We start from the raw sequence: 24,489 nt of genomic DNA on the forward strand, positions 1-24,489 counted from the left end.
TAGGGATGGATTTAAGAAGAAGTTTGACATATACTATCTGTATGTATGACCTTGGACAATTCACTTCATTTTTCTGGGTCTGTTCTGAAATACATAAAATGAGAGGGCTGGACTTGGTTGCCTGCAAAGTCCCTTTTTATTCTTTATCTAGGATATTAGGAAACCAAAGTGCCATATGACATCTAATAGGAATGATAATGATTCATTGGTCTATTTCTAAGCCCCTCAACCCAACTACATGAGCTGAAATTTTATTTTATTTTTTCAATACTTACATTTTTTCTTCAAAAAAATCCCCTAACCTTCCATCTTGAAATCAATAATCTGTATTGATTTCAAGGTGGAATAGTAGAAAGGAATAGGCAACTGGGGTTAAGTGACTTTCCCAGAGTCACACAGCTATGAAGTGTCTCAGGTCAAATTTGAACTCAAAATCTCTCATTTCTAGGTTTGACTCAACTCACTGAACCACTTACTTTATGTCTTAGTAACAACTCTGAGATAGAAAGGCAAATGCTAAGCAAATGGAATTAAAATGACTTGCCCAGGATCACATAGTTAGGAAATATCTAAGGCCACTTTTGAACTCATGGCCTCCCGACTCCAGTTCCACTACTTAGATTTTATTTTGGCTCTGATATCAGTGCCTTTTCTTGAGTCAGCACGAGTCCCAATTTGAAAATAGACAATGCATGTGCTAACCTGGTCTCATGGGAATAGGAATGCCATCATTCACTTTGCATTTTTGAAACAACAATCCCTGAAGCTTCATCACTCCATTTTTCAAGTGTTTGATGATGAGCAATACTGTAGATTATGGAGCCTGATTTATTCAGTGCTTCTATTTTATCACAACTTCTCTGTGGTCTGAAGCCCTCTGGGAATACTGAATACAAAGAAGAGCGCCAGAAGAAGTGAGGATATGCCAGCAGCTAAACTAAGCTCTGATCAGATACACAGTGACAGAATCACAGCATAACAAGAAAGAGAATCTCCTCAAAATGCACCCTAAAAATGGCCATTTAGCTCTCAATTTAATCTCTCCATTGCCCCTCACGCTCCAAGCAACAACCTATTCATAACAAGGTGGTCTTTGCTTTATCTTTATGCAATTTCCTTTCCTTAGTTTCTGGGGCTATTTTTGTTGTTGTTGACCCCAGTGCCAGTCTGGGCTGAGTTCCATTTTGCAAAACCACTCTTAGTCATACTGTCACCCATTCTTATGACTTTCACCCAGACTCATTGGAGTATGGCAATATAGATTGGTTGGGGCTAGTGTGTCTCCTTAAAGTTCGTGAATCTCATTTCTATAGGGCTAGGCAGAAATCTGTACCCACATAGTGCAATTTAAAGTTCAGCTGCTTTGATCCTAACCGTCCTTCAAGTTTCAACTTCCTGGAGACCAGCCGAAGCGTGGGTTAACAGCCGGCGGCAGCAGCTGTGCCAGGGTTTTAGAGGAGTTCCTATGGGAAGCTATTTTGTATGACAGCAGTGTTGTCAAGCTGTGTAAGTCGGGGGTTGGCTGGGGAGAAATCTGGGAATGTCAGATCCAAAGGAGCTGGCATGAGCAGAAACATATCTGAGCAGGTTATTGAGACATGAGAGTAAGTGGATCATAGTTTCATAAATGTATAACTCTAAGGATGCATAGACACCATCTAATCCAATCATTTCATTTTAGAAATGAAGAGGCTGAGGTTCAGGGTATTTAGGTAACTTGCCCAAGATTACACAGATACTAAGGAAAGAGATGTGATTTGACTCTAGCATCATTGTTCTTCTCACCACTGGCACAGAAAAACTGGGAAGGGTGGCATAGGGAAATCAGGAGACAGAGGCAGGTGGAAATCTATGAAGTTATTGAAAATAATCCAGAAAGGCAAGCTGGCTTTGATTTTCTATTGGGGAGGGACACACAACAGGAAGTTACACTTGATGTCTTAAAAGAATAAACAGTAAAGATCCAGGAATTATATTAGAGCTGAAGACTTTCCTCCCCTGCAAAGGCTTCTCCTACTCCTTCAGATAAAATCCATCTCTGCATTTCCTGATCTCCTCTGGACTACCAAAAGCACTGGAGCCACAAGATGAGAGAATGTATTTGACCACAAATTCAGGTTGTTGATAAATGGCTCTGTGAAATCTTGGGAAAAGGTATCTAGTAGAGGGCCATAAGGCCAGTCATTGCCTTGGCTTAAATTTTAGTTTTGATATCTGCCTCAAGAAAAATTAGAAGCAATGGGATGAAGTTTCTATGTGATACAAAAAAGTATTCAAGTTGGTGTCAGGAGACTGATTCAGGTCTCAGCTTTAAACTTGACTATTTAACATTGAGAGAGTTATTTGAATTCTTTTGGTATCAGTTTCCAAAAGCATAAAATTGGTATGAGTAAAAGAGATACCAGAAGAGTACTAACCCTGAAGTGCATTTAGTAGAAGTAATGATGGAAGAAGAATCAAGAGAGCCCCATGTTAAAATATGTTGGTATCCACTGCTAGGAAAGTGGTTATTCTATTTTGTTTGCTGGTTCTTAGACCATTTCTGAAGTTCAGTTTTTAGTTCTGGATGAAACATTTCAGCAAAGACTGAGGAAAAAGGAACGAGAAAGGTCTTGCATTCACTCATATGAAGAATATTTGAAGAAATTGATGTTTAGCATGGAAAAAATTAGGGGTAATATGAGCATCCTCAAGTCCTTATGAAAGAATAACTTGTGATAAATAGAATAGACTTCTCTCCTTGATCCAGTGGGCAGAATTAGGAACAAAGTGTAGAATTTGCAAAAAGACTAATCTAGGTTTAATGGTATTGGTAAAATAAGTTCCTAATAATTAAATCTATCCAAAAATTGACTGAGTTACCTCAGGTGGTAATGGAAAAATCTCTTACTCTGAGTCTTCCAATAAGAGCTAAAAGATCACCAGTTGGATTCTGTTCAGGAACAGATTGCTCCAGCTACCTTCTAAGGTCCTTTCTAACACTCAGATTATGAGATTCCATGAGTTTTGCTTCTGCTATTTGCTACTTCTCTGATAATGGACATGATATTACTGATGGCATTGAGATGATGATGATGAAATGAGACAATGCATGTAAAGTTCTTTACATATCTTAAAGTACTATATAAATATCAATTATATGAAGGTGACTCCTTCCCAAAGTGACAAAGTTCATAATGAAAAAGTGGCCTCCACACATAGCATAATTTCATTAGGCAATGGAGCCACTCTGACATTCTTGGAGGCCACTTCACATTCTCTAAGGAGAACAAATTCTAGCTGAAGAACATTAGAGGCCAAAATAGTAGGTGATAACCTGTCCTTGGAGCTGTCCAGCTTGCTGACCGTCTCCTGACTCCTTTGTGATTAATTACTGAGACTCATTTTTACTTAGTTCTTTTCCTTGTGCTTTCACTAGGTAGAGCAGGATTACAGTTTTAGAGCTTAAAGTATCTTATTGGTTTTCCAGTCCAATACTTTTATTTTAGTAAGAAACTGAGGCTCATACTGGTTAATTAAGCTGTCAAATTACACAGACAATAAGCAATACCATTAGGATTCTAACTCAGGGGTCTTAACCCTGTTCCACGAAACTAAGTTTGATAGTATTCTAATTTCTCTACTTCTCTAAGTGAAATTAGGGACCAGAGAAGTGAGGGAACTTTCCTTAGGTCACATAAAAAGTAATCTCCTATTTTTTGAAGGCCATTTATGTGTGACCTTGGGCAAATTTTAGCTGCTCTAGGACTCACTGAAATAAGTGACTTGGATTGTTTTATCACTAAAATAAGCGATGTGGATGACATGTTTTCTAATATCCCCTCTAGCTCTAAAATCCTAAACCTTTAGTACTAGTGCTCTTTTAATTACTCTCAGCTCCCTTGAGTTGCCTTGAACACCGATGACTCTGCCTATTTGACTATTTTAATTATACCCTGTGGCCTTCCCTGAATATAGACAATTCTAGCAGGTATCCCCTGACATTATCCATCTCTCCATATAACTTAACAGAAACCAAAAGTCCTTTGAAAATTCAGACATTATCTCTAGAAAAGCAAAGATAGAATTAACATCTCACCACCTGATTTCTCTTCTGGCTAATCTGATTTCTTTCAGGATGTAGTTGTGTAGGAAATGCAGGGGTTAATCACTCAATGGACTAGCTTAGGGAATAGTCCAGGAGAATAAAGATAAGAGTCCACAGCATGAACATGCTGTCAGGACTTAGCCACCAATGAGACTTTAAGAACATTATAAACTGTGACTATATATGCATTTATGTACCCTTATAAATACGTCCTACGGAAATGTTTCTCCGAAGACAGGGAGGGCTGAATGAAAGTACAGCTATTTTTCCCACTGTCAGGAGCAATAGAATTTTTATTAGCATAATTTCCATTACTCAGCAATGAATATGTGATCTTTGATCAAACTAATTAGAAATAGTTACACTTTGCACTTCGAGATATATCAAATTTATTAGTAAAATTATGTAGGCACACACATAGCAAATAAATAGGGATATTAAATATAAGAATATGACATTTATGCCCTGCTGGTTGGAGTGAGGAGGCATTCTAATTAGCCGGCAAATATGCAGAAAGTATGGATTTTTTCCGATGTGAATTGCACTGTTCAGTGAAAATGACATTCTTCAATAGAACCTGGGTTTAAAGAAAAGGAGAAAGGAGAAGGGTTTTGTTGAGTGATTCAATCAACATGTTATTATTGAGTAACTGTCATGGGTCTATGCTAGCCATTGTGAGGGGAGTATCATTACATACAAGGCCTGGAAAGTGAGGTCAAAGAACTCAATCTAGTTGTAAAGAAAACACACACACACATAATCACGTAAGTGAGAGAATAGTACAAGAGAGTAGGAAAGGAATCCTTTATTTGTACAGGTCATTTTACAAATCTAGATGGTGAAAAGTCTTGAGTCCATATCATGTGATTGTCCATCAATGGAACAAGGGATGTAAAGCATGGAGAAGAAAAGACTCAAGGTGATGGAGGGGGCACAAAAACTGTCTTCAAGTGCCTTAGGGACTATCATATGAAAAGAGGATTAAATTTATTTTGTTTTTCCTTATTGGACACAACCAAAGAACAATGCTAAGCTGTTGCAAAGAGATAAATTAAGGCTTAATGTCAGGTACTTTCAGATGATCAGAACTATTAGAAAGTAAAAAAAAAAGGTATTTCAGGAAAAAGAAGGGTCTCCTACCCTGGACGTCTTCCTCTCTTATTGTAGAAAGATTCTTCTTCTAGTAGTAGTTGGGATCAGAAGTCTCTTCCAACCTTGAGATGTCATGGCTCTATGGAATGCCATAAAATATCAGAGAAGGGGAGAATAATGTGGCCTGAGAAGGCTTCATGGCAGAGATGGGACTTCATTCAGGCCTTAAAGGATAAATAGAACTGAAAGGAAAGGAGAGGATTTTTAAAGTATGAGCAAAAATGGAGAGAAAAATTCATGGTGGGAGATAGGTTATGATAGCTAATTATCATTAAGTGCTTGAGAGATCATCAGGTGGAAGAGGGATTAGATTTCTGCTTCATTATGAGCAAAATAAGTACTGAGGATGTAGGGTGTGTATGAGAGAGAGAGAGAGAGACAGAGAGAGAGAGAGAGAAAGATAGAGTAAGAGAGAGAGAGAGAGATAGAGAGAGAGAGAGAGAGAGAGAGAGAGACAGAGAAAGAGAGACTCATACAGACAGGCTGGCAGGCAGATAGGCAGCGATAGAGAAAGTGAGGGAGAATAGAGATTTGGGGACTGGTGTTCAGGATTAGTGGAATAACAGTTGGATAAGTAGGGTGAAGCCAGATTTTGAGTGTTTTAAATGCTAGATAGAAGAATTTAGCCTTGATCTGGCAGGCAACAGGAAGTCATTATAGGCTATAGAGCAGAGGAACAACTGTGCTTATCATATTCCTAACTATACCTAAATGTATAATGGTGCTACATAGTTGCAAAGTAATTTAATTAAAGTATCTTATTTTATCCTCCTTCCACCATGGGAAAATGGAAGAACAAATACTACTACTTTCATAATAAGTAGAAGCATTTAGGTGGCACAGTGGATAGAGTGCTAGGCCTGGAATCAAGAAGACCTGAGATCAAAACTGGACTCAGATACCTACTATGTTTGTCATCTTGGGTGAGCCTCCATTTGTCTTAGTTTCTGAGAATAATAATAGCATTTATCCAACAGAGTTGTCATGACAATATATGTTAAGCACTTTGCATACCTTTAACTGTTAAATAAATGCTAGTTATCACCACCATCGTCGTTATTCTTCATTTTTTATTCAAAACATTTCATTTTCCCAATGACAAGTGATAACAAATTTCAACATACATTTTCTGAAGTTATAAGGCACAAATTGTCTTTTTCTGTCCCTCTTTTTGGAGATGGTAAGCAATTTCATCTGGATTATATGCATCATTATTATTTTACAGATGAGGAAAGAAAGAAACAGAGAGACAGAGACGGAAAAAGCAAGGGAGAATAGAGAATTGGGGGGTTGGTATTTAGGATATAACAATAATGGAATAAAAGTAGGATAAGTGGAGTGAAACCAGATTTTGAGGATTTTGATTGCCAGACAGAAGAATTTAGCCTTGATCTGTCAGACAGAAGGGAGCCATTTTTGTAGGTGTCTCAGAAAGTTTAACTAATATATTATTTGGAATTTTGGGGGTTCCATTGAGAAGAATTTGGGGCTCATTTGAGCCTTTAAATATTTAGATATATGACAAACTTCCTGTGGACATTTAGGGGGCTTGGAAACTACATTTTCCATGATTCAATGGGTTTCTGGTTTGACGTGATGACGTGAGCGAATGTAAAGCGTAGCTTAAGTTGAGAGGTTTGATTTGAGACTTTGTCTTTGGTAGGGAAGGAGCTAGGCACGTGATCTATGGGGAGAAGGTATGGCATGGACTTTGAATTAGATCTTAGCAGGCATGTGGTCATTCTTTATTTTACCGACATGGCCTTAATTAAAATATTACTTCTTATAATCTCCATCTATATTTATTTTAAAAACAATACTGACCTGCTCATGATCACACAGCTAATATGAAACAATAATGGATTTCACACCTACATTTTCTAACTTCCAGTTTACTGTAAATAATTCTGGTAGGGGAATGACTTTGAAGTATGAATTGGTGAGAATTTGAACTCTGGTTGTATCAGTATGGATGCTGAGGTTGGAACACATTTGAGTGGTATAGAGCAGTGATGGGCAAACTTTTTAAAAAGGAGGCCAATGGAAAGGAAATGCTCATCTCTCAGTCTGTTTCTAAGCCAACTCTTTAAAAGTTTCATTGTATTGTTTCCTACTCATTGTCATCAGATTAGCAATAATGTCAGCATGGCCAGATAGAACATTCAGAGGGCCACGTCTGGCCTGCAGGCTGTAGTTTGCCCACCACTGGTATAGAGAATGAAGACACAAAGGGATTTGTGGGAATGATTGGAATAGAGGTCCAAATTTTCCCTAACATAATTGAATGTCTTTCTTCCACCAGTGTTATTTACATTAAATTAGAAATTAAGGGGGAAAAACCCTCTATATTTTGAATCCATTATTGCTTTCTAGTAGCTGTGTCATTTTAGGCAGGTCCTTTAAACTCACTGAGGCTCAGTATTTTTATCTGTAAAATAATAACTATTCTTTTCTTATTTTCCCAACACTATCTAAATGTATATAACAACAAAGCAATGTTTCATTGTTGTAGAGCAATTTACCCTTGTCTCTCAGTTTCCTCCTCTATAAAATTAGAGGTTGCACTAGATAATGCCTTGAGTCTCTTCAAGCCCTAAATCTATATAATCTTCATTCTGAACATGGGATATTGTGCTTTTTATAAAGGAGGGTGGTAAATTGATGCCTTTTCCCACCACAGTACCACCTGGTAGCTGATCTTTCAATCTAAGACTGGGATATAATCAATCTGTCCCCAGGATTGCATCAACTCCTATTCAAGCCATTAGTCAGGACCAGGAACTGAGTCATGCCATACCCTTCCTTTCAAGATCCTCCTGACCACTCCCTCCTCCAACTATCACTCTGGGGCAGATAATCTAATCAATATTGGAATGCATTTTGGTATAGAACTGATTATACTGGGGTTGAGGTGCTCAAACAAGTCTTACTGATCTATAATTGACCTAGACCCAGAATACCACAAACTTCAGTCTTGCCCACTTGGAATAGACTCCTCCTCATCTGACACATGAATAGCTTCACAATCCTTTTTACATCTTTCTTAGAATTTAATAATCAATTAGCATTAATTCTTCCACTTAAGGGTATGAAAATCTCCTGCCCTACAGTATCCCTAGGATTCTGAGTTGGCTGTCTAAGTTGAAGCTATCTTCTCTGACCACTACTTATTATTCCCTAATAATTACATCCCTCTAGTATCCCTACTTCCTTATTTCTTCCCCTTCCTTTGTGCCTTCTTTTGCACTCCTTCTATTAGAATGTGAACTCCTTGAGGGCAGGGGCTGTCTTTCAGCTCTTTTTTGTATCCCTAACATTTAGCACAGTTCCCAGCCCATGGTAGGCACTTAAAATATTCATGGACTAACTCTGGACTACTCATTCTGTTATTAGCAAACTAACCTTCATAGGATAGCTTTGCCCTATTACATGGAAAAACTTTAAATTGTATTTATTTATATGTGTTTGTGTTATAAATTAAGCTTCTTGAGGGCAAGTACTCTACATATTCATTGACAAGCACAGTAACTGACCATTGCATTGAAAGAGATAGTATTAATATATTATTCTGTCTGGGTAGACTCTAGGTGAGTCTACCCAGAGTGTTTTTAATTAATTCATCACCTTTCTAATATTTGAGCATTTGTAGCTCAGAAAAAAGATGTTCAAATTGGAATAATCCTTCCATGCCCTCCAACATGACTTTTTAATCCAAGATGATTTCAAGGAACACTTATAGGAAAATTTGAACAAGGAAAAGATCACAATAAATAAAAATGAAGTGTGTAATTGGTATTCCCAAATAGTTGAGTAATGAAGTTACTATTATATTCTTGTTATATCACTCTTTTCGAGGAATCCATGGGACTTCTCTGAGGGACAGAGGACATTATTCTTTGTCATTGGAAATGATTGGGTCACAATAATTTCAAGTGAGTGGGGAGGCAGTAATATAATCATGACTAGCATACTTTTTGTTGAAAAGATGGCTATTATTCATAAATCAATCTCCTAAGAAAGATCTTTTTGTCTTTTACCTATCATCCATCTTTCTAAGAGCCTTCCTCCCCATAGTCTGGAAAGAGATTTAAGAAAAATTAAAAATGTATTTACAGTTTTGCTAAAAAGGAGGTTTTTGCTCTATTTTCACATGTGGATCTTACCAGATGTAAACATTTTTATCCAGCAGTTTTTGACAGAGCTTACTTCTGCATCTTGGTTTACTTCTCAGGATCATATCACTCATAAGCATTCCATTATTGCTTGATAGGAAGTCATATTCCAGAATGCATTTGGCCCCTTTCCTCTCCTCCAAATGGCAGCCATCACTTAGAAAGTCTCTTCTTATTGTCTTCAGTGAGCAGTGGTTGCACTCTTTGTTTGTGCCCTGAATATGGATACCGAAAGTACCCACAAACAAAAGGTGGAGGCTGGACCTTTCTGTGCTTTCACTGGAATGAAAAATAGGTGAAAGAGATGATATTTTCCTTTCTGATTCCCCTTTCTCTTCTAATGCTTGCACTAATGATATTTATTTCAACTCATTTAAAATATTTTCAATTTAAAAATTTGAACATCAAAGAACAATAAATGCTATGGAAAGGTCAAACAAAACATGCCCAGTATCCACCCTGTGGGCATTTCTTGGAGGAATAGATTTCTGGTGTTTTTAAAAAATGTATAAACTAGAGTTGTCTGACTGATGAAGATGGGGGCAGTGCCAGGCATATTGCATGGCAGTGGGAACCATTATTCCATTAACCTAGTTGTGTTAGGAATTTGCATTTTAATTGGGGCTGTTAAGGGACTGGCACAAATGACTAATATATGGCTCATGGCAGAATCTGTAGTATTTGGCAGTGATGTGTGGGCACGAGGGTCTTGTCAATGTTTCTGCCACCCGTGAGGTCCAGCTGTGGTGCTTCTTCAGTTTTCTTAAATTGTTGCTAGGAGAAGTAAAAACAACATTAAGGCTTTATTTGAACTAGTAAAACTAACACATTGAATCACCACCCCTTAATGTTTGTAAAGAGTTTTACCTCCTTAAATGAAGTAGATTCTTCTAATATCATCCCCAAATTGTTTTATGTTAAGATGTATTTATCTGTTCAGAGGAGCAGTGTGGCATAGCAGTGAGAATGCTGGGCTGGAGTCCATTGGTCCTGGGTTCAAATGATACCTCTGACAAACACAAGCTCTTTGTGCTAAGGCCAAGTCACTTGATCTCTCAGGGCCCCCAGGAAATAATATCACAAATTCCAAATACATTGTTAATGTGCATATCAGCATTGTTGATCTAAGTATTCACTTAGACAGAGTTATAGGTTGTGGCCAGAAAGAAAAGATGAAAGGGGAGGTAGTAGGAAGAAGGAAAGAAAAGAACATTTTGTTAATGTCATTTCCTTTTTGTACCATAATTATTTCAGAACATACTAGCTGTCTTCCTATCCATTAGGTTCTTTATTTCTAACAACAATAAAAAGGTTAAGTAAAACTAACCCACACATGAAGCATGATTGACAGTATATAAAATACTGATCATAAACAGTCCCCTACTCTACCAATTAGTAATCAAGCATTTATTAAGTACCAGGCACCATCATAGGTTCTGGGGATACAAAAAGTGAAGTAATCTCTACTCATAAAGAGCTTACATTCTAATATGGAGGGGGGTGGTGGTGATGATGGGGAAGAAAAGACCTATAAAGATATGTACAGTGTCAATATAAAGTGAATACATTAAACACAAAGTAGTTAAATTAAAAAGCAGCTTGGGAGGAAGGATGACTAGAAGGTGGGGAGAGAGGCAAGAGGAAAGGATCAGAGCAGAAAATGGTGTTTGATTTTTATTTAGAAGAAGAGAGACTCTGAGGAAGCAGTCAAGAGGCAGTGCAGTTTCATCATCTGCAATGGCAAATGAAGGTGTGAAAGTGGGAGACGGGGTGTCCTGTAAGATACACAGAGAGAGATAGTTTGGCTAGACCATGGAGTGTGGAGGAGGCAGTACTGTTGAGAAAAATGTCAGGGCAAAGGAGTAAAGGACTTCAAAAGCAAAATGAAAGAGTTTTTATTTTACCCTCAATGCAAATGGAAGCAACTGTAGTTGATTGAGTAGGAGAGTTACATGGTCAAATATGTACTAAAGAAAAACTACTTTGGCAGCAAAATGTAGAAGGAATTAGAGTAATGGGACATTGGAAAAATGGAAAGTAATTAGGAGGTTGATGCAAATAAATTAAATATGATGAAGGCATGAACTTAGGTCATTAACTGTATGAGTAGAGAAGGCAGGTGTGGCATTCAAGGAAGTGTCTGGCTCTAGATTTTATATATGTTCTTATATAAATGCAATTTTTGGATTTTGAGTCATTTACGTAGAGATTCTAGTTAAGTCTATCTGCTATGAGAGGGAGACAAATAGAGAGAGAGAACAGAATGAATGAAATGAAGAGAGAGAGAGAGAGAGAGAGATTGGAGTAGGACAGGAATGGGAAGAACAATGGAGAATGGAGAAGATTTGGGATTTAAGGTAGGTAATGAATTCAAATTAGAAAAGTAGGAGAAGAACCAGGAGAGAGAAAGTTACACAAAAACGCTAAAACACAAAGGAGAGCATATCCAGAAGAGGACAGTTGGTGGTTTTCATATATCAGAAAGGTTGAAAAAGGTGAAGACCTTGAAAAGAACATCAAATAGGATTTGTATTAGAGGAAAAGAAAATGTCAGCACCTGTCCCCTGAAACCACAAACATTTAGTGAATTTAATCAGAAATTTGATTTCATAAAACATATCATATCTTCTAATTCTTCTTTCTTCATACTGCATATACAAGCCTGTATTGAGGGAAGAACAGAAATGGGTTGTAAATAGATAAAAGAGGATTTTGCAAAGAGAAGAAGTGTGCTGAGCTAGACCACATGCTGTGGAACTGCAGCGGCTGTGCTCTGGAACATGGGGAATGGATAAAAGTGAGCACCAAGAGTTACTGGGCTCTCTCTTGAACTTCCCATTGGGGAGGGAACTTCCTCTCTCTGAGGAGGTTTTAGTTACCTATCTCCTGGAGCGAATTACCTTAATCCCTGCTGTTCCTGATCCCTGCTGTTCCTGACTGGAAAACCCTCATTGACTTGATGTCATCAGTGTTCCTGGCCATCTGAAAGTACCTGTCAACTCTGAAGATCTGGGACTGGCAAGCCAGTATAACTGCCAGTAGTGGGAAGGCCTGAAGCCCTCTTAGGTCCAACCTAGATAGGATTGAACACTTTCATAAAAGGTTCACCCTAAGCCTACTTTGACAAAATATACATCTTACCAAATGTTATTTGGGCGGATTAATACAGAGTCAGGTAGTTAAGATAGCCAGGGATTTTAGACAGCCAGAGTAGGGAATTAAGCAGCTTCGAAGAATAGAAGAAACCCCCATGTATGGTTTGTAGAGGCTCTAATATAGCTAGACCTCTTAGTATTAGGGTATCCAAATTCCTTAGTCCTCCCTTCCATCCTATCATGGTTAAAATAAACCCTTGACCTGTTTTTTAACATCTGTCTGGAAGTATGAGAAGCATACTGGCCCTCTGAGGAGACTTGCAAGGCCCTTCACTGTAGGTTACCAAGAAATCAACAAAACCTTGGTAGCTCACTATTAACAACATCATCAATTAAGATTATCTACCTATTTCAAGCCTTATGCTTCTTTGATTTTCTTAGGATGTATACAACAGTCCATAATATTCATTTACCAAAATTTATTTAGCATTTTCCATTCAATGGATGTTTGTTCTTATTTTCTTTCCTATTACATCTGTGAATATTAGTCTTTTATTAAATGTAGGATCTTTCCTTCAGTATTCACGTCAATGGAGTAAAATTTCTATCACTTGAAATAAAGGATAATAATTTTCTCATACACTTCCAAATTTTTTTTCCAAAATGATTGGAGTAATTCATAGTTCTACCAATAATGTACTAGCAGGCCAGTGTTCCAATAATCCCTTTTACACTGGCTATTTTCATTTTTATCATCTGTGACAATTTAATGGATTTTAATTAAGATGTAGAAGTTTTTAAATTTGTACTTAAATTTGGATTATTACTACTAATTTAGAGAATTTTTATATGGCTTTTGAGAATTATTCATTGCCTATGACTACTAATAATTTAGAGAATTCAGTCATATTTCTTAAATGAAAAAACAGACTCAATAATTAAATGCCTCACTCATGCACACAGAACAATTAAATATATGAGAGGGTTCAAGTGCTTTAGTTTCAATTTGCTTGTCTGCAGTAATGAGACTAGCAGCAGTAGTAGGGTAGGTAGACTTGGTTGTGGACTGTTCCTGTGCCTTCTCTATGATTTCCAGCTGCATTTTTGTGTGGCTATCTAGTGTTTGCTCTTCTCTGATTTTTTTTTGATAAGTTGTTTAATTTGTTCCTTTATCACCATGTTAGGTCTAGAAGTTTATTGCCCATAGTCCTTCAATAATGAAATGAATCTAGTACCTATTGTTGGCAGGTATGATATAAATTCTGCCAAGCTTACTGCTAGCCATTTATATGAATCATAGACTAACAGCAGCTTGAGGCAGGATTGGGAATAACTTTGAACCACAGATGATATGCACCTTGTGAGACTGTCCAAATGAGTAAACTGAAGCTTTTAACAATGAAAGAGAGTCTAGCCAAAGCTATTTTCCCAACACCCATTAGGATTTGGTTCCTTTGGGCTTCACCAAAAACTGTTATGGGTGATATGGTGCTACTGGATAGGACCTGAGAGAGAAATGGCCCAAGGTCCCCTGATGGTCTAAGGATCTAAGCTGAGTGAGGTGGGAAGCTTGGGTAGACACCAAGTTGTGGTAGTCAACACTGGTCCCACAAAATATATGAAGCTCAGCTGGAAACACAAACGCCTCCCTTAACAGTTCCCAGGACTAAGTGATCAAGTGAGAACTTGTGAATGGAATCACACAGCTTGTCTGAACCCTTATCCTGGCTTGAACTTAATGGGTAATGCCTATGACTGCGATTTGATCTTATTTGAGTTATCCCTTCCCCTTAGATCCAAAGAATATGGTAGTGAACTTTACAATAATAACAGCATTAACTAGGTGAGCTTTTAGGATTTATTGTAACAAACTTAGGGGAAGGATCAGGGATTGAAGGAAGGAGGTTTTGGGAAACTACACTAGACTACTGATGATCAGGTTTGGCAATCACAGATTAATCAGGTTGAGATTGTCTGCTGGAGAGGTTCCCCTCTCTGTGGCACTCAGGCCAGGCCAGGCACTATCCAACTCTATCCAGAAGTTGAGGATGTGATAATTTTTGGAACAGGATACAGGTAACCTAAGCAGGTAGGTTGGCCTACCCACCCAGCCACCCAGGTTCCCTTCTCAGGAGTGAGAGAGTTTCTTGATCCAGCTTCTGCCTTTTATAGTCCTGGAAGTAACTTTTTTGCTCCCTGGCTCATGGCATCTGGGTAAGTTCTTAATTCTAAAACTGTTGGTTGTCACTCATCCTATTCTCCATTTTTTATCAGAAATTGATATTACTACATATATGTATGCACATACATATATATACATACATATAAATATATAAGAATATATAAGAAGAGATCTTATTAGAGCTCAGCACCAATTCGCTTGCACTATACTTCCTACCCCATATATACCATAAGAAACATTGCTTTTTGTTGGTGGAGTGATAGCAAGAAGACCTGGCAAATTGAGTATTTAAAGCAAAGAATAAGGGGGCGGATGGGTAGCTCAGTGGATTGAGAGCCAGGCCTAGAGACGGGAGGTCCTAGGTTCAAACCTGGCCTCAGATACTTCCTAGTTGTATGACCCTGGGCAAGTCACTTAACTTCCATTGCCTAGTCCTTACCACTCTTCTGCCTTGGAACCAATACACAGTATTGACTCCAAGACAGAAGGTAAGAGTTTTTTTTTTTAAAGCAAAGAATAATAGAAATACATGTTAGGCTGAGTATAATATTTTCATCAAGTCTATAAATGTTGTCTTACCTCTTGTGCTTTTTTAAGGGAATAAACTTTGTCAAACAATTTATTGGTTTCACTCAAATAGGTTATTATTAATGAAGAACAAATCAAATTGCTTGCTTCATTGAACCATTTAGCCATTTGCCTTGTCCAGTCCAAGTTTATAAACATAAGTAATAAGTTTTTTGCATCATTTTTTCAGTCATGTCTGATTGTCATCCCATTTAGGGTTTTCTTGGCAAAGATACTAGAGTGATTAGCCAATTCTTTCTCCAGATCATTTTAAAGATAAAGTAACCGAGCCAAGTAAAGGTAAGTGACTTGTCCAGGGTCCAATAGATAGTAAGTGTCTGAGGCCAGATTTGAACTCAGGAAAAATAATTTTTCCGTCTCCAAGTCTGCCACTCTATCCACTGTGCCCCTTACCTGCTCCTTTATAGAGCTAGGCAAAATAATATAAACTTTCACTGGAAGAACAAAACACCAAGAATATCAAGGGAATTAATAAAAACAGATGAAAGAAAGCCTAAAAGTACTAGATTTCAAATTATGTTACAAAATGGTTATCAGGAAAACAATCTGGTTCTGGCTAAGAAATAGAATGGTGGATCAATAGAATAGGTTAGGTACCTTGTATAGCGCAGTAAAAAAACCCTACAGTAACACAGTTTTTTATAAACCAAAAAATACAAGCTTTGGGATCAGGAATTACTTATGGACTCAAGAATTACTCAATGACATCAGCATTTCCATATATTATCAACAAAGTCCAGCAGGAAGAGATAGAAAAAATTCCATTAAAATAAATGGTAGATAATATAAAATACTTAGGAGTCTATCTGCCAGGAACTATATGAACTCAAGTGTAAACAAGTGGAAAAATAATAATTGCTCATGGGGAGGCCAAGAAGAGATTATAAAAATGGCCATTTTTACCTAAACTCTTCTACTTGTTCAGTAGAATGCAAATCAAAGTACCACAGCATTATTTTACAGATCTGGAAAAAAATAATAACAAAATTCATCTGGAAGAATCAAAGAGCAAAAATATCAAGAGAACTAATGAAAAAATGTGAATGATGGTGGCCTACTGGTACCAAATATTAAAGTGTACTCTAAAGCAAGAATTACATCAAAACAATCTGATACAGGCTAAGAAGAAGAAGGGTGGATCAATGGAATAAGAACTCACTTTTCGACAAAAATTGTTGGGAAAATTAGAAAATGATATGGTAGATACTGGGGATAGATGTGTATCTCCAGTTATATAGCAAGATAAGATTGATATGTGTCCATGATTTAAACATGAAGGGTGAGAGAGTAAGCAAATTAAGAGAGCACTGAATAGTTTACATATCAGATATATGGATAAGGGAATAAATTAGATCAAACAAGAGTTAGAGGACATTATAGGAAATAAAATGGATGCTTTTGATTATATTAAATTAAAAAGGTTTTGTATAAATAAAACCAGTGCAACAAGGAAAACAAAAAGGTGGGGAAAATATTATAGCAAGTGTTTCTGATAAAGGTCTCATTTCTCAAATATATAGAGAACTAAGTCAAATGTACAAAAGTATGTCATTCTCCAATTGATAAGTGGTCAAAAGATATGAATAGGCAGTTTTCAAATGAAGAGGTCAAAGCCCACCTATAGGCACATGATAAAATGGTCTAAATTACTTTTGATTAGATAAATGCAAATTAAAACACCTCTAAGGTATCACCTGACTCCTATTAGATTGGCCAGTATGACAGAAATAAAAGTGATAAATATTGAAGGGGATGTAGGAAAATTAAGACATTATTTCACTTTTGGGAAGTTGTAATCTGATCCAGTTATTCTGGAGAGTAATATGGAACTATGACCAAAGAACTATAAAACTGCACATACCCATTTGATAGAGCAATAACACTACAAGATCTACATCCCAATAAGATTCACAAAAGGGAAAAAGAATCTAGTTGTACAAATACATTATAGTAGCTCGTTTGTAGTAGTAAAGAATTGGAAATTGAAGAGTTGTCTATCAACTGGGGAATGGATAAATAAGTATATGATGTTGATGGAATACTATTGTTCCATAAGAAATGATGAACAGGATGATTTTGGAAAAATCTGGAAAGACTTATGTGAACTGATACAAAACAAAGGGAGTGGAACCAGAAGAACATTGTACACAATGACAGCAATATTTTTTGATGAACAACTATAAACGACCTACATATTCTCAGTAATTCAGTGATCCATGAAAATCCTAGAGACTCAAGATGAAAAATATCATCCTCCCTCTGAGAAAGGACTGATGGTCTTTGAAAGCAAACTTAAACATATTATATTTTACTTTATTCTTTTTATGTTTGTTTGAGATCTCTTCCATAAAAATGACTTCAATGGAAAAATGTTTTGATGATTGCACATGTAAAATCCATATCAGATTATATATCATCTCAGGGAAGGAAAAGAAGTGGGAAAGAATGAGGGAGGGAGGGTACAAAGCAAGGAGAGAATTTGGAACTCAAAATTAAAAAAAAAGAATGTTAAAATTATTTTTACATGTGGCTAAGAAAAAATAAAATGTTATTTAAAATGTTTTGGTACCTCATTATCAAAAAACGTTTCCTTAAAGGGGCAGTGGAAAGAATGCTTCTTTGGACTAAAAAGAACTGAGTTCAAATTTCAACTCCCTTTAAACAAAGCTTTAAAAACCTGAGCCTGGAAGCTTAAAAATCCTAGGCCTTCCAGTCAGAATAATAAAAACAATAATGACCTAAATCCTCTTTGAATTTGGCCTCATTGTGACCTTGGGCAAATCATTTAACTTCTACTTGTCTCTATTTCCTCAGTTGTAAAATGAGGACAATACTAGAGCCTACATTGCAGAGGTTTTCTGAGGATCAAATAAGATATTTGTGAAAAGACCTTGGTGCATAGTAGGTTCTATACAAGTTCTTATTTTCTTCTTTTTTCTTTTCCTCCTTTTCTTGCCAGAGGAAGTTTTAATATTATTTAGGACTCAATTGCAATCTGAGTAAGTAGCAGGCCTGATCCTTCATTTGTACAGTCAAAGATGGTCCCCATCCCCAATACCTGGTCCTACTTGACCCAGATAAAGACTCTAAAACTATCACTGCTTCCACTTGGGTGCCTAATTCCACTTGGGAGTCCAGTAGATTGCCTCATGTGGATCTATTGCCTAGGACTGTCCCTGCACTACGTAAATACCTCTCCTTAATAATGGTGGCTTGTTTCATTTTCTGTCATTTCCTTTTCTATGATATATCAATTTGGGGTTCACTTGGGAGTCCAGAACCTCCCAGCCCTGCCAGTTCACAGAAGGACAAGTCATTGTGACTTGTTTTGACTGTGATTTAGTAGCCATATCTAATATCCAAGGCTTTGATTTAGGGAAGATAAAGGGAAAGGGCTAAAGGGAAATGATTCTCCTTAATAGCCTTCCCTCTTCTCCTTGACACCAGAAATGTATCTAGGGGCTCTGCCCTTTGGATTTTTTCCCCTGTAAAAAAAAAACAAACAGATGCTGGCATTACAAACCTCTCTGAGTTTATAGTGATACTAATTGGGAATGAGACTACAGGCATACCATTAAAAATATTCTCTCTGCACTAAGCAATTCTTTGGAAATCTTTTGTAGATTATCACCTACTTCCTTACATGTGAAGTACAGCTGAAATTTTTGATTTAGTTAATAGATTTGGTTTCTTTATTTTACATTTCTTACCTGAGTTAATTGCTAAAGTCACATAATAGTTATTTTCACATTTGCTAAATATATTAGCTAAGTTTAAAAAAATCAATAATGCATGCAAAATCCAAATAAATATTAAAGTGTCTTTTAGCATGAGATTTAGACAGTTTCAGTGATTTAACATAGAATGGAAAAGAAAATGAAGAGAGCACACCAGGCATTATTATCAACATTGACAATTGAATGAGAGTTATCAGTAGAGTTTTATAGGTAAAGTATTGTCTAGCAAAACAAATACGCTCGGGCAGCTGGGTAGCTCAGTGGATTGAGAGTCAGGCCTAGAGATGGGAGGTCCTAGGTTCAAATTCGGCCTCAGAAACTTCCCAACTGAGTGACCCTGGGAAAGTCACTTGACCCCCATTGCCCACCCTTTCCACTCTTCCACCAAGGAGCCAATACACAGAAGTTAAAGGTTTAAAAAATACCCTCATTGGCTGTTTACAAATGTATCTGTTGCAGTCAGCACACAATCTATCATGTCTCTTTTGGGGGGTGGATAGACAGGAGATATCATCACCAGCCCACTCTGCATGGATCCTACTGTTTCCTTTGATCAGCAGGTAGACTTTAAGTGTTCTCTTGAATACACAGTTTTCTTAGCTACAACGCAAATGATAGAATTGCTCTAAAAAGCTTGGGAAACCTTCTCATACAGTAGGGGTTTAATAATCTGCACAGCACTGATTTTAGCTAGCTAACTCCAATTAGGCTTTTAGTCATTTTAAGTACTCTTAGATAAGCTTTTCCTATGCAGTTCTGCTGGTACTTCTATCTCTTGTGTTGCAATAGCATTGCCTCAAATTCATGCACCATGCTTTATTTAGTCATTAATCAATTGATGGATATCCATTTAATTTCCATTTCCCCCCACCATAATAAAAGAGGTGCATTAAGCCTTATCTTAGGTGACATAGTGGATATCCCAGGAGTTAGGAGGATCAAAATTCAGATCTAGCCTCAGGTGCTTATTAGCTGTGTGTATTCTGGACAAATCATTTCACCCTGTTTACCTGATTCCTCCTATGTAAAATGAGCTGGGAAAGGAAATGAAAAACTACTCCAATATCTTTGTAAAGTGCAAAACACAACAAAACACCAAACAAATGGGATCACTAAGAGTCAGGAATGACCGAAACAACTGAACATGATCATATCATCATTATACCTTTTCCCATTTCTTTAACCCCCTTTGGGTATGGACTTGATAGTGGTCTACGTGATCAAAGACTGGGCAATGGGTAGTAAGTTTTTGTTCAAAATTACAAATCACTTCCCCTGACGGGCACATCCATTCACATGTTCCCCGACGATGCATTAATAGGTCTGGTTTGCCACAGTTTCTCTCACATTTATCATTCACTATTTTATATTATCTTTGATAATGTCATGATCATGAGAGGGATTCTCAGAATTACTCTAATTAATAGTGATTTGGAACATTTTATCATTTGATTATAGTTTAGCTTTTTTCCTTTAAAAATATCTGTACATATCCTTAGATCATTTATCAATTGGAGAATGGCTTTTATTCTTATAAATTTGAATCAATCCCTCATATATGCTGGGAGTGAGACCTTAGAAAGAAAAAATAAAGTTTTTGTGAAGATTTTTCCCATAGTTAATTTATTAACCTTTTAATTTTAGCCTTATTGAATTTATGCCAAACCTTTTAAATGTAATGTAATAAAATATCCACCTTATCTTTTGTAATCCACTTCTATTATTTTTTCCATTTCAAGCTTTTTTCCTAACCAAAAACATCTCCTGATAATTTGAATAACAAATCCAAACTACTCCAGGAAAATGTGGTGGAGGGCTGAGAAAGACCCTAGATAGGGTAGACGTGCTCCTTTGAACCTCAAGAACTATCAGCTGTCTGTGCAATATATTCTGTTTCAAGTAGCTTTTAAAAAGTGGTGGGAGGTAAAAGTTACCAGAAGGAAAAGATATTTCATAGAAAGAAAGATTTGGGAGAGAAGTATTAGTGTGATTGTGTAAACTAAGACTTCTCTGATTATCAGTCTCTCTCTCTCTCTCTCTCTCTCTCTCTCTCTCTCTCTCTCTCTCTCTCTCTCTCTCTCTCTCTCTCCTCACCTGAGTATATCAGAATTTCCTAGAGAACTTGATGAGATGTCCAATTTTGTCCATTAATCTGTAAGTAAAACTTCATGTTTTTTTTACTTCATGTGAGTTCTTTAGGGAATTGATGAAACTGTGTGGTAAAGTATATAGGAACTGAAGAAGTCTTACAAAGAACTCTGCAACATTAAAAAGGAATTTTTATCATGCTTTCATCATATGTGGTTACATGAATATGGAGATTACTGGGATCATGGGTTCACAGTAGAACATTTTCTTCATCTGTTTCTTCAAGGATATCGACAAAATAAGTAGAAGTAAGACTACAACCTCTCTGTAAAGGAAAATTCCATGTTTTTTTCCCAGCTCCTATTGGGAAGGGNCTCTCTCTCTCTCTCTCTCTCTCTCTCTCTCTCTCTCTTTCTCTCTCTCTCTCTCTCCTCACCTGAGTATATCAGAATTTCCTAGAGAACTTGATGAGATGTCCAATTTTGTCCATTAATCTGTAAGTAAAACTTCATGTTTTTTTTACTTCATGTGAGTTCTTTAGGGAATTGATGAAACTGTGTGGTAAAGTATATAGGAACTGAAGAAGTCTTACAAAGAACTCTGCAACATTAAAAAGGAATTTTTATCATGCTTTCATCATATGTGGTTACATGAATATGGAGATTACTGGGATCATGGGTTCACAGTAGAACATTTTCTTCATCTGTTTCTTCAAGGATATCGACAAAATAAGTAGAAGTAAGACTACAACCTCTCTGTAAAGGAAAATTCCATGTTTTTTTCCCAGCTCCTATTGGGAAGGGTCAAGTGGGAGAAGGAAAAGCTTGAGCTGGAAAAATGTGGAGAAGTCATTAAAAAAGTGATTTGGAGGGCAATAGAATCATGAAGTAAAATAGAGATTGCATGAAGAAAGGGGAAATTTAGGAGAAGTTGAAAAAGAGGTTTTAAAGAAGGAAAAGGATTTAACATGGAGGATAAGTTGATCCAGGTTAAAGGGGAAGAACTTGAGGAGGAGGTCTTAGTTCTGCAGAAAGAAGGCTGGATGCATTTAGAGGAGCCAGATTTGAATCGCAGCTATGCTACTGATAACATTTGTGATTTAAGCAAATGATTTTATTCACTACAAACTGTTTTATCCCTTCATAAAATATGGAATTGAATTACATGATTGTTGCACATCTCTTTCTACCTTTCAGTGTATGACCCTATGATCTACATCCCTCTAAAATAACTTGATCCTGTGGAAAAGGCATAGTCAACTGAACTACAGTACTTGGATTCCACTTGTATTTGTGTCTGTCTGGCCTGATCATCTTAACTGGTCATCTTGTGCCTATGATCTTGAAACCAGGAGAAATGCATTTTGTTAACTCCTTAAGGGGATGTTATTGATATCATTAACTCATTGAAACCACTGAGACAAGGCTGTTCTAAAATTTCTTTTCCCCCAACCTCATACTATCACAAATACCTATTGAAATAAAAAAGCAAATAAAACAATCCCTTTAAAGGAGAACTTGAGGGAATAAATTGATTTTCAGGAGACAATGTGGAATCCATATGGAAGTTTCTTCTTTCTGATTTTATTTTCAAATTCCTTTTTATTTGTTGTATTATTGTTTCTTTCTATTTTTTCCTTTTACAAGAAAGTCTAATGCTTTTAAAATGGTTTTAAGTTTTTGAAACAGCCTTTTTCAAGGTCACAATTCATTTCTGTGTAGACATCTGCCAAAAAGCAATGAGTTTAAGTGAAGAAAAAAGGCCAGTTGTCTTTTGAGAAACATAACAGGCAGGCGGTCTCTAGTGAAGATGATTTGTAATAATGGAGGAGTTTGGAGAGAGAACTAAGCCTTCATTTCATAAATCAGAAGAGAAAAGCCCAAATATAGAATATTGAAAGGCAAAGCCCAAGGTCTAATGGATGCCAGGTCTTAATTTGGACTTTTCTGGAAAAAAAAGGATTATAGAAATGGCATACTTTATTTGTTTTCCCATAATACCTGTGATTTGTAGAGGTCAAAATCACATACAGACTGGTGGTTTGAAGATTTCTTACCAGTTGAAAAGTTCAAATAAGAGCCAAATGCTCTTAGGAACTCACTATTTCTCCACTGTGCGTCTCTGTGTCTGCAGCAAACTGGTTTCACTGAAACAAGACAAAATCCAATTTAATTAACTATTTTATGAATGTAATCTAAATTGTTTTCTGAGTTTTCTGGTAATTGTTTTGGCATTCATTAATTGATTCAGTAAGCATTTTTAATGATTGTTAGGCACTGAGCTAAGCATTGGATATAGAAAAACAAAATAAAATAGTCTCTATTCTCAAGGGACATATTTTAGGGGAAATCATATAGAAAAGTCAGTATAATATAAATACACAGACACATGAAGAAAATAGGAAATAAATCCTTTTGTGAGAGTGACAGGGTAAACCTATAAGATGAGACAATTGGAGAGAGCAGGAATGGAAGGAAATGTTGAATTTCAGGAGAAAATTTAGGTTTGGGGTTTGAGGGAAGTTTGTGGGTAGATGAAAGGAGAACATAGGGTGGCAAATGTTAGATATAGAGGGGATTTTAGAGATCATTTAATCCTATTCTCTTGCAATATGTATGAGAAAACTGAGTCCCAAAGATATGAAGTAATTTGTGCAAACCATTTCCATTGGGAGGAAAAAGGCAGTTTCATGGAAAGAGAAAATAACAACATGATGCAGTGGAATGAGCTTTGATTTGGTATTGTGGCCCATTTTGAGGCTTTGCTCTGCTATTTACTTCTTGGATGTCCTTGGTTAAGTCACTTATTTAATTAGACTCAATACAATTAAAACCATAGAACTTCATTTCATTTTAATTTCACTCAATTCAAGCCAACAGATACTTATATAACATTGACTCCCAAAGCATATTGGTGGAGGGCTCTCCTAATTTGTGGAGATCTATGCTCCATGCCAGCATGAAGGGCAGTGCAAAGTTGGCAAGAGTGGGAGAAAAAAGGGGGGTGCTCTTCTTGAGCTTGGGAATCTCTTCGAGTCTAAGCCTCCTTAGTCTCTTTGGCCATCAGGCACTTCAGGTTTCCAGCTTTGAGAAAGAAAATGGATGATTTTAAACCCACTTCAGTTTGCAGAAGGAAAAGTATCTGCGGGAAAAAACCCAAATGAAAAGAGTTGGCAGTCTCCATTTTATCCCTATACCCAGCTTGCTACATTAGAGACTCTGGGAAAATTCCCCTTTGGTGGTGAGAACTAGGGCTATTTTTTCTTGTTTGGCCTGGGTTACTTCCCTTTCAATGAGAGAGTTCCTACATTTGGTATTTTCTGGTAACTTTATCTGATTTATGTTTGCTATGGGATTGGACAAATGGGTTCATTTGCTACCTTCTGTGT

The sequence above is a fragment of the Gracilinanus agilis genome, chromosome 2 (genome assembly GCF_016433145.1).
Source record: "Gracilinanus agilis isolate LMUSP501 chromosome 2, AgileGrace, whole genome shotgun sequence".
Classification (NCBI taxonomy): Eukaryota; Metazoa; Chordata; class Mammalia; order Didelphimorphia; family Didelphidae; genus Gracilinanus; species Gracilinanus agilis.